The sequence below is a fragment of the Mustela lutreola genome, chromosome 2, assembly GCF_030435805.1.
Source record: "Mustela lutreola isolate mMusLut2 chromosome 2, mMusLut2.pri, whole genome shotgun sequence".
Taxonomy (NCBI): Eukaryota; Metazoa; Chordata; class Mammalia; order Carnivora; family Mustelidae; genus Mustela; species Mustela lutreola.
The window spans coordinates 1,358,750-1,369,100 of NC_081291.1; the positions used below are offsets into that span (position 1 = coordinate 1,358,750).

Genomic DNA, 10,351 nt, shown 5'->3' on the forward strand with positions numbered 1-10,351 from the left:
GATTCTGAAAGTCTATGATTTTAGAGAACAATGTTTTCCCCACACTCTTTTTGTTTTTGTTTTTTTAAAAGATTTTGTTTAGGGGCGCCTGCGTGGCTCAGTGGGTTAAGCCGCTGCCTTCGGCTCAGGTCATGATCTCAGGGTCCTGGGATCGAGTCCCGCATCGGGCTCTCTGCTCAGCAGGGAGCCTGTTTCCTCCTCTCTCTCTCTCTCTCTGCCTACTTGTGATCTCTCTCTGTCAAATAAATAAATAAAATCTTAAAAAAAATAAAAAAAATAAAAGATTTTGTATATTCCGGGTGCCTGGGTGGCTCAGTCGTTAGGTGTCTGCCTTCGGCTCAGGTCACAGTCCCAGAGTCCTGGGATCGAGCCCCAAATTGGGCGCTCTGCTCAGCAGGGAGCCTGCTTTCTCCTCTCTCTATCTCTCTCTCTGCCTGCCTTTCCCCCTACTTGAGATCTCTATCAAATAAATAAATAAAATCTTTTTTAAAAAGTTTAAAAATAACCCACTGCAAAGATGGAGTTAAATCAGCAGGACTCAGAAGCCAGCTGAAAGGGCTCCCAGTGCCCAAAGCTGAAACAGTTTTTTGCAGTGAAATAAAGCAATATTAGATTAAACCCCAAATATAAAATAAATATCTATGACTCCATATTGTTGTAAATAGGTAGACCTCCCAGGCAGAAAAATTAAAAAACCATTCCCATAAATACTCAACCCTCAAGGAGGGGGAGCATAACTTCCAACTTATAAATGTGAACTATATAGGGGCGTCTGGGGGGCTCAGTCGTTAAGCATCTGCCTTCAGCTCAGGTCATGGTCCCGGGATTCTGGGATTGAGCTCCGTGTCAGGCTCTCTGCTCGGCAGGAAGCATGCTTCTCCCTCTCCCACTCCCCCTGCTTGTGTTCCCTCTCTTGCTGTGTCTCTCTCTGTTGAATAAATAAAAATCTTTTTTAAAAAATGTGAGCTATACATAACCATTGCTTGGATGGAGACAGGATGGAAAGGGTGTAGTAGGGAGTGGTTTATAGTGGAGACACCTGACATGAACACCGCAACCAAGTGAAGAAGATCAGTAGTGATGTCCTATTGGTAGCATGGACCCTTGATATGGGATGACCCCTCACCTCTGGGATCTTCTTCCCTAAAACCCATAACTCCAGTCTAGCCATAAGAAGAACACCAGACAAGCCCCAGTTGAGAAACATTCTATAACACGTCTGATCAGCACTTTTCAAAACTGTCAAGGTCATGAAGAATGAGAAATCTGAGAAACTGTCCCAGCCAAGAGGAGCTTGAGGAGAAATGACCACTAAATACCATGCAGTCCCCTGGGTGGGATCCTGGAACATAAAAATGGCAAAGAATCTGGAACATCCTGGAGACAGGAAGTAGATGGTGGGAGCTGGAGGGCTGGGGGGCTCGGGGGGGGAGTGGAAGGGGAGCTAAGTGTTCAATGGGGACAGAATTTCAACTTGGGAAGATGGAAAGTTTTGGGGATAGAGGGTGGTGATGGTTACACAACATTGTGAATGTACTTAACGCCACGAAAACATACACTTAAAAATGGTAAATTTGATGTTACACGTATTTTTCCACAATTAACAACAACAACAACAGACTCCAAGAGCCAGACCAGAGGCTTCTGGAGGCTGCCACGTGGTCAAAACAAAACAAAACCAGAAGAGTTTCTTTTTTGTTTTATTCGTCCTGTGTGTTTAATCAGCATGCTCAGAACAACTAGTATAATTTGAAGACCAAATTGGACACTTGAGGTTGTCCAGGAGTGACTTCGCATAATTCCTAAGAGAGATGTCCCTAAAGGGAGGGCTTTCTTCAATCAAAGATCTGCTTACCGCACGCCCATTGGGTCTCTCCAAATGTGAAATTTAGAGATTCCAGGAAAGCTCTAAGCTCTTGGGCTGCCCTAGAACTCCCCACCAACTTGAGGCCCATGAGGACCTGACGTGGGGGAAAAAGGAGTCCTGGGGTGTAGACTGCAAAACATAGCCAGAGTTAGGACACCAGAGACCCAGACCCCTGGCGGTGAAAGACAAGGGGTGGTGGGGGTGGGAGTGGGGGCGGGTATGGGGGGCAGTTTCAGGACCAGGGAGAGCTCTGAGCTGCCTGGCAGTCCTGATCCTGCAGGTGTGTGTGAGGAAGGGCAGGGCTGCAGGGGTGGGGGCGTAAGATCCAGCAGCCTGGTCAAAGGAGATGAAAGGGATGTAACCTCACACTCCAGGGACTTTATTGTGGTGTGGGGGGGCAGTGTGGAGTGCCCTCCAACAGATCTACCTATTTCACTTAGTGAGAGACTGGGTTCTTGCTTTTCTAAAGCCTATATTCAGGGGCGCCTGCGTGGCTCAATCAGTTAAATGTCTGCCTCCAGCGCAGGTCATGATCCCGGGCTTCTGGGATCCAGCCCCTCATCGGGCTCCCTGCTCAGCAGGGAGCCTGCTTCTCCCTCTGCCTGCGGCTCCCCTCGGACAGCACTGGCTAACAGGCTGGGGTCGGGAGTTAGATCAACTCAGCTTAACCACGCACTGGCTGCCTGCGACTCAGATCATCGCTGAGCCCATCTACGCCTGGGTGCTTTTTTTCACCCACAAAATGGGATGTTGGTAGAGTATGGTAGGTAGGTAGAAGCCCCTCAGAGATGTCCACCTCCTAATCACTGGAAACTTAACGGCTATGTTGGGTCACATGGCAAAAGGGAATTAAGGTTGTAGATGGAACTGAAGTTTGAACGAGCTGACCTTAAAATGAGGAGTTTATCCTCAATTGTCTGGAGGGACCCGAGGCTCCTTAGCAGTGGAGGATTGTCGGGGAGGCGGCAGCTTGAGATGCCGCTGGCGCTGAGGACGGAAGAAGGACCACGACCTAGGAAGGCAGGCAGCTTCTTGAAGCTGCAAAAGGCGAGGAAATGAATCCTCCCCTAGAGGCTCCGGAACGGAGTGAACGAAGCCCAGTGTAGGAGTCAGGCTGCTCCGGAGCGACGATGCACGGACGAGAGTAAATTTGTGTTGTTTTCATCTGTCGTACTTGGGCACAGCAGCCACAGGAAACGGTACAGAAAGAACATCCCTCCTGGCGTCCATGCAGGACCAAGTGAGATTGTGTGGACCAAGTGCTTGGCTTAGCCCAGGCATACATTCGGCGCTCAATAATTAGAAATGATTGGTTGAGTTGCTCAAAAGTATCATTGCAGGAAACTCAGGAAAGCCTGGGCTTCAGAGGAGATGGTGGCCTGCAGCCTGGCGCAGAAGGAACGGTGGTTTCTCAGCTCTCTGCTGTCACTGCGGTCACTCCCGAGACTTTAAAGTGGGCCCCAAGAGCTGGAGGCACCACCACTTCCTGCTGGGGGGAGATCTGGTGAATCCACTGAGATTTCCCAGAGCATCTGGCGATCAGATGTTCTTCTGTGCTTGTTGGACTTCCCCATGACAAAAAATTCCTATTTGTGGGCCCTGCAGGGGTGGCATAGAAGCCATCAGTGTAGTTGAAATGGTCACGAGCTCCATTTCCACTGGGAGAAAATACTCGTGTTGTGGAGACGTGGGGCTGGGGGGCGGGAGGGTCTGGTTTTCTGTGTGGGGTGAAGGACAGAGAGGCAATCCACTGCATGTTGCACTTTGAGCACCTGTAAGCTTAATGGGGGGGTCAGAAAACCCCAGGGAGGGGCCCAATCCAGCAGGAGAATGTCGGGGAGGTTCGTGTCACATGCCTTGCCCCAGCCCCCTGCAAGCATGGTAGGCACAGCAAGGCAGCTGATTCCAAGAGGCCTGTGCTCTGTCGTCTCGTATCAGGGGCTGGGATGCTTTCTGTAAAGGACCAGGGAGTAAATGTGTTGGCTCTGCGATCACAGCCCAACTGTGCAGCGTGGTGGGGGGAAAGCAGTCGTGGATGACAGTTAATGGATGCATGTGGTTGGGTTTCAATAAAACTTTATTTACAAAAATAAGCGGTAAGGCTGCATTAGACCCTGTCCTGAACCAACCTTCCTTTTTTTTTTTTTTTTTTTTTTAAAGATTTTACTTATTTATTTGAGAGAGACAGACCATGAATGGGGTGTGGGGCAGAGGCAGAGGCAGAAGTAGGCTTCTTTTTTTTTTTTTTTTAAGATTTTATTTATTTATTTGACAGAGATCACAAGTAGGCAGAGAGAGAGGAGGAAGCAGGCCCCCCGCTGAGCAGAGAGCCCGATGCCGGGCTCGATCCCAGGACTCTGAGACCATGACCTGAGCTGAAGGCAGCGGCTTAACCCACTGAGCCACCCAGACGCCCCCAGAAGTAGGCTTCTTGCCAAGCAGGGAGCCCAAGGCGGGGTTCGACCCCAGGACCCCAGGATCATAACCTGAGCCGAAGGCAGATTCTTAAACGACGGAGCCACACAGGCGCCCCTTGCCCACCCTTCCTAAGAGAAAGTGTGGGTCCTTAAAGCCTCCCAAAAGACTTCAAGAGGTCTGGAAACTTCCATTCTTGTTTTCTTTTATGAGATTTATTTATTATTTTACTGGGGGGGGCAGGGCAGAGGCAGAGAGAGAGTCTGAAGTAGACTCCTCACTAAGCACAGAGCCTGATGCAGGGCTCGATCTCACGACCCTGAGATCATAACCTGAGCCAAAACCAAGAGCCGGATGCCCAATCAACTGAGCCAGCCAGGCAGCCCTGGAAGCTTCGGTTCTTATGCTCTTACTGACATTAGAACACCATGAGGCTGGTCTACTGGAGAACAAGACCAGAGAGTAGAGGCGAGCCCCCACCCCCAGCTGAAGCCCTTTAGACCAACCAGCCTCCGGCCGACCCACTGAATGATACTCGTATGTGAAAAACCGCAGGCAGGACCAGCAGAAGAACTGTCCGGCTGAGTTCAGTCCAAATAGCTGACTACAGAGCAAGGTGTGAACTCCATGATCTTTGTTTGAAGCCACAGAGTTCTGGAAGTGGCTGGTTACACAGCAGTGGGTAAATGATACATATTGTTAAGCCTCTTGGGAAGGGAGCAGGGATGCGTTTCGACAGCTCTACCAGGAGACCCTGCAAACGCACGGGGCAGGGAGTGTGGATGTGTATGCACGAGGGGATCTCCCACTGTAGGAGAGAATCCAACAATCTACTGCTCATCCCTCCCAGCTACAACCACTGCAACGTGTTTCTTGTGAGCCAGAAAGAGCCCACTTGTATGCAAGCACGCTTATGTACGGACCTTGCTCCTTTTAATACAACGTGTCACGCACATCTTTCTCCACGAGGATGTCTTTCCACAGTTTGGAAGGACCTTCAACTTGGCATACGGATTTGCAATCCTCCCCTGCAGCACAGGTGCAACTGTCTCTCCAGTCTTGCCAAGAATGATCTCACTGACCCCAGGACAAAGCAAACGACACAGCAAGAATGCAGGAAGAGGACTCTCCGAGGGTTCCATGTTTCTGGGGCAGGAGCCTACCCTTGTCTGCAAAGCCAGTCGTTATGATTATATAGTTGCTACCATTTTAAGAAAAAATGGTGGTTAAAGCGCACACAAAAATTGTAAACGATTGCGATTGTTATTTTTTTCTTGCAGCACAGTTAATACAACATAATGTTAATTTCAGGGGTGCTTGTGATTTGAAAAATTATATACATTATGAAATGCTCACCGCTGTAAGTTTGGTGCCTGTGTTAGCCATTTCCAAGTGCACCCCTCAGGGCATGGAGCACACTCACACTGCTGTGTGACCACCCCCGCCCCCCGTCTCCAGAACTTTCCATCTCCCCACACGGAGACTCTGTCCCCATGAAGCATGGACTCCCCACCCCTGCCCCAGCCCCGGCTCCCACCCTCTCCTGTCTGTCTCTGTGCGGAGGGGACTCCTCTGGGGCCTTCCTGGGAGTGGGGTCCTGTGGGACGGGTCCTTCTGGCTTATTTCCAAGCCCAAGGTCTTCAAAGTCTATCTATGCTGCAGCAGGTTTCAGGATTTCTTTCCTTTCTGAGGCTGAGCAATGTCCTATCCTATGGGTGGACCACATTTTGCTTGTCTCTTCAACCACCAATGGATACTTGGGTTGTTTCTACCTTTTGGGTATCTTTAGTAATGCTGTGGACACAGGTGTGCAAATATCAGTTCTCCAGTTTTTGAGTGTAGACCTAGGAATGAAATTGCTGGGTCACGCAGCACCTGTATGTTTAATTTTTTGAGGTCTTCTAAAGCAGTTACCCACAGCAGCGGCCCCATTTTATATTCCCACCAGCCCAGACCTGGTTTCATTCTATTTTTTAAATTTATTCTCTTTTCTTGGGACGCCTGAGTGGCTCAGTTGGTTGGACAACTGCCTTCGGCTCAGATCATGATCCCGGAGTCCCGGGATCGAGTCCCGCATCGGGCTCCCAGCTCCACGGGGAGTCTGCTTCTCTCTCTGACCTTCTCCTCGCTCATGCTCTCTCTCACCGTCTCTCTCTCAAATAAATAAATAAATAAAATCTTTAAAAAAATAAATTTATTCTCTCTTCTTAATTTATTCTATTCTTTCTTCTTTTTAAAAATTATTTATTTATATTTTCCCCCTTTCTTTTCTTCTTCTTCTTCTTTTTTTAAAGATTTTATTTATTTATTTGGCAGAGAGAAATCACAAGTAGACAGAGAGGCAGGCAGAGAGAGAGAGAGGGAAGCAGGCTCCCCGCTGAGCAGAGAGCCCGATGCGGGGCTCGATCCGACGACCCTGAGATCATGACCCGAGTGGAAGGCAGCAGTTTAACCCGCTGAGCCGCCCAGGCGCCCCCCCTTTCTTCTTCTACCGTGAGAGAGCGCCACATGCAAAAGGACATACGTGCACTCATCTCAAGGGACCGGCCCAGTCGCTTCTCCGCCAGCAGCTCTTCACCTCCATCTCCAAGTAACCCCCCTCCAGAGCACGACCTAAAACACATCCAGGCCCTTCTTAGACGAGGCCTCAGCCCTCAGCGACAACCGTATCCCGCCCCAACAGCATCTGCTCATTCTCGGGGCTTTGCACGTCCGACAACTGCAGTTCGGAAGGAAGAGCCCTTCGTGCGCGGGCAGGGCAGAGCCGTGGACCGGCACGCTCAGGCCGGGTCGCTGAGTCACAACCCCGAACCCTGGAAAGGACCTCGCTCGCCAGCTACATAGGAATTAGAGGGAAGAGCTTAGTGAAGCAGAAAAGAAACAGAAAGCTCCCAAATAGAGAAGAAACTGCTCTCCGGAAAGAAAAGGCAGGAAAGAAGGTAGGAAAGGGGGCGCCCGGGGGCTCCGTGGGGGGTGCCGCTGCTCTGGGCTTGGGGCTGCTCCCGGGGTCCTGGGACCGAGCCCCGCGTCGGGCTCTCTGCTCGGCGGGGAGCCTCCTCCTCTCTCTCTGCCTGCCTCTCTGCCTGCTTGTGATCTCTGTCAAGTAAATAAAAAAAAAAAATTAAAAAAAAAAAAAAAAGAAGGTAGGAAGGAAGGAAACTTGATTAAATTTCTCTGGTGTCGCTTCGCTGCCCTTCCCGGACCACTGAGTCTGTGAGACCCACGCACACAGTCCCTGCTACCAGCCTCAGCCCACGCAAGTTCGAGGGACCCCCGTCCTCACCAACATGAGATGTTGTCAGTCTCTTTACCTTTGGTTACTTGGGGGAGGAAAAGGTGCACCATGGTTTAAAGGACAGTAGTATCGTCAGGTGATGAGTTACCAGCTCGGTCCCATATCCTGCCGGCGCGACGTGTCCTCCCCGTCGTCTGGTGACAACGGCGTTTATCTCTGGGTCTTCCTCCCCCAAGCCCCGTAACCCCATAGCAATCATAAGAAAAACATCAGAAAAACAAATTAACAGACAAACTGCCTGAGGAGTCCTCCTCAAAATCTTAAAGGTACCAAACCCATCACAGTCCAGAGAACACCGGGACAGAAACAACAGAGTTAGGGAAGAATGAAAGAAATGCAAATGAAGCCTGGAGGTCGGTTCGTGATAATGTGTTGAGGTTGGCTCCTTCGCTGTAGCCAAGAGGCCACACAAACGGAACACGTGAAAAATGGTAGCAGGGACTGGGTCCGGGGTGGGGCGCATGGGAACATTCTGTACCGTCTTTGCAACCTTTTTGGTAAATCTTTTTTTTTTTAAAGATTTATTTATTTGACAGAGATCACAAGCAGGCAGAGAGGCAGGCAGAGAGAGAGGAGGAAGCAGGCGCCCCGCGGAGCAGAGAGCCCAATGCGGGGCTCGATCCCAGGACCCTGAGACCATGACCTGAGCCAGAGGCAGAGGCCTAATCCACCGAGCCACCCAGGCGCCCCTACTTTTTTGGTAAACTTTAACTACTAAAATTAAGCACTTTTACAAAGATAATAGTGTCGTCCCTTGATTTAGGCAGGCCTCAGCCTCCTCTGGTCTTTATGATGTTGGTATCTCAAGCATCTCAGCACAGTGAAGAGTTGCTGCTGGTCCCCGAGCGGGGGGTGGCTTGTCTGCAGGCGGTTCACTCTGGAGCCGAAGACGAAAGTGCCGGGCGCCCTCTGAAGGCTCCACAAGGATTTAGAGCCACGGGAGAGCATGGGACAGGACTCGACTCTGCTTGGACCCGACCGTTTGGAGACTCAAACAGCCAGCGTCTGCACGTCGAGGACTGCGGTGGGCTCCAGCGCCGGGGAGTCCACACGCCCCGCCACGCCTCCCCCGATAGCAGGAGCTCGCGCACAAGTAACCCCACTCCTTGGACACCCTGGGTGGGCTCTGCCAAGGTATGTGTTTGCATGTGCCCAGTCTCTGGGATGGGGTTGGTCCCACCGAGGCCGCCGGGGTCAGCACACCCGTCTCCTCCTGCCTCCTCTCCTCCTCCCGTGCTGCTCTCTGCACCTCTCGAACCGTCCGCCTGCCCCCAAGTCCTTGTTCTCAGGGTCCACTCGACCCAGGGCAGGGACCAGAGGTGACTCTGGAAAGAGCCAGCTGCACAAGGTGGGTGAGAGAGGCCAGAGTGTGCAGGGGACAGCCCCCGCCCCCAGCTCTGAGTGCCCGGTAGATGGGGATACACGCTTGTAATTTCATCCCCAAGACTTGTCTCAGCCCTGCCTCGCTCCGTGTCACCTCTGAGGGTGACAAGTGGCTGCGACGGAGTCCCTGCCCTTGCAGGATTCTGAGGGAGCTTGTCAGAATAATGTTGGAGCACGGTCTCTGCCCCTAGGCGCTGCGGACGCTGGGCGGGGTCGTTCTCTGTGGGCATCTTCTGGGCGCTCTGGGGGCTGATCAGCATCCCTGGCCCCACCCCCTCAATGCCGGCCTCACCCCTAGCTGTGACAAACACAGATGTCCCCAGACATGGCCCGGTGTCCCCGAGGGGCAGGATAGCTTGCGGTGACAGCCGTGGTCCCCTTTCGGTTCACGGCCTGCATCTAAAGCTGCCCCGCTCCCTCTCCTTGGCTTACTTGAGCCATCTCCTGTGTCCCGGACGCCCTTCCTGCATAATAAATGACAATGACATCTTACCGGCTTACTGTTCCTTGCCCTTCCTGGAACGTCAGCTCTCCGAGGACGTGGATTTCCATCCACCGTCCTGGCTGCTATGTCCCCCGCTCCGGGAAGGGGACCTGCTGGGTCGTAGATGCTTACACAACACTTGCTGAATGAAGGCGTTGAGTGGATGACTGAAGCGTTAGCAGCAAGGCAGGCAGGTGCCAGGAGATCTCCTTCCGGCTGCATGGGGATGGCAGATAAATCCTAAGTAGGGTGACCAACCATCCCTGTGTGTCCAGAACAGAGGGATTCCCTGGGTTTCCAGAGCCAAGACCAGGACAGTCCTGGGCAAACTGGACCGTAGGTCACCCCACAAACCACCCTAACACTACCAGCAGCGTTGCCGGTGGCAAATAAGTTCTATGTAGCAGGCACCATTCTAGCACTTTCGATGCGAACTGACTTGACCCTCTCAAACCTCCTGAGGCAGGGCCCGCTGGCATCAGCTGCTCTCAGGAGGAAGCCGGCCGAGGTTGAGGGACAAACCCGGCAGGGAAGGGTGAGCCAGGACTGGAATTCTGTGGGTCCATGGCGTGCGTAAAGCAGACTCTGGGGCCCCACCTTGTCTGTGCAGTCCAGGAAGGGTCTGGAGGAAGTGAGCCGGGAACAACACTGATGACAGAGGGAGCTAGAGGGAGGTGTCTCAGGAAGCGTATTCCAAGTAGGGAAGGCACATGCTGAGGGCCCGGGGCCAAGGTCACCCTCCTCCAGGGCCCGTCTTGACATCCCTCAGATGGTGGGGGACAGGCAGGCGAGGGGACGGATGGGAAGCAGCTGTCTGTAGCCACTCTCCGGCTGGCTGCCCCAGCCAGGGTCTGAGAAGTCCCTTGGGGTCTCTCCGCAGAGGGGAGAGGACAGGTGGGGGGTGGGG

General features: G+C 52.3%; 1 long non-coding RNA gene across 2 annotated transcripts; it reads right to left on the reverse strand.

The window, feature by feature from the left end:
* Positions 1-5,202: 5,202 nt before the first annotated feature.
* Positions 5,203-10,351, reverse strand: LOC131823240 (uncharacterized). 2 transcript variants are annotated; one of them, XR_009350529.1, is made up of 2 exons: positions 9,454-10,351; positions 5,203-7,378 (listed from the first exon to the last, which is right to left on the reverse strand). It is a non-coding gene; the product is annotated as an uncharacterized LOC131823240 (long non-coding RNA). The 2 variants fall into 2 exon arrangements; XR_009350528.1 differs by lacking the exon at positions 5,203-7,378 and adding an exon at positions 7,576-9,258.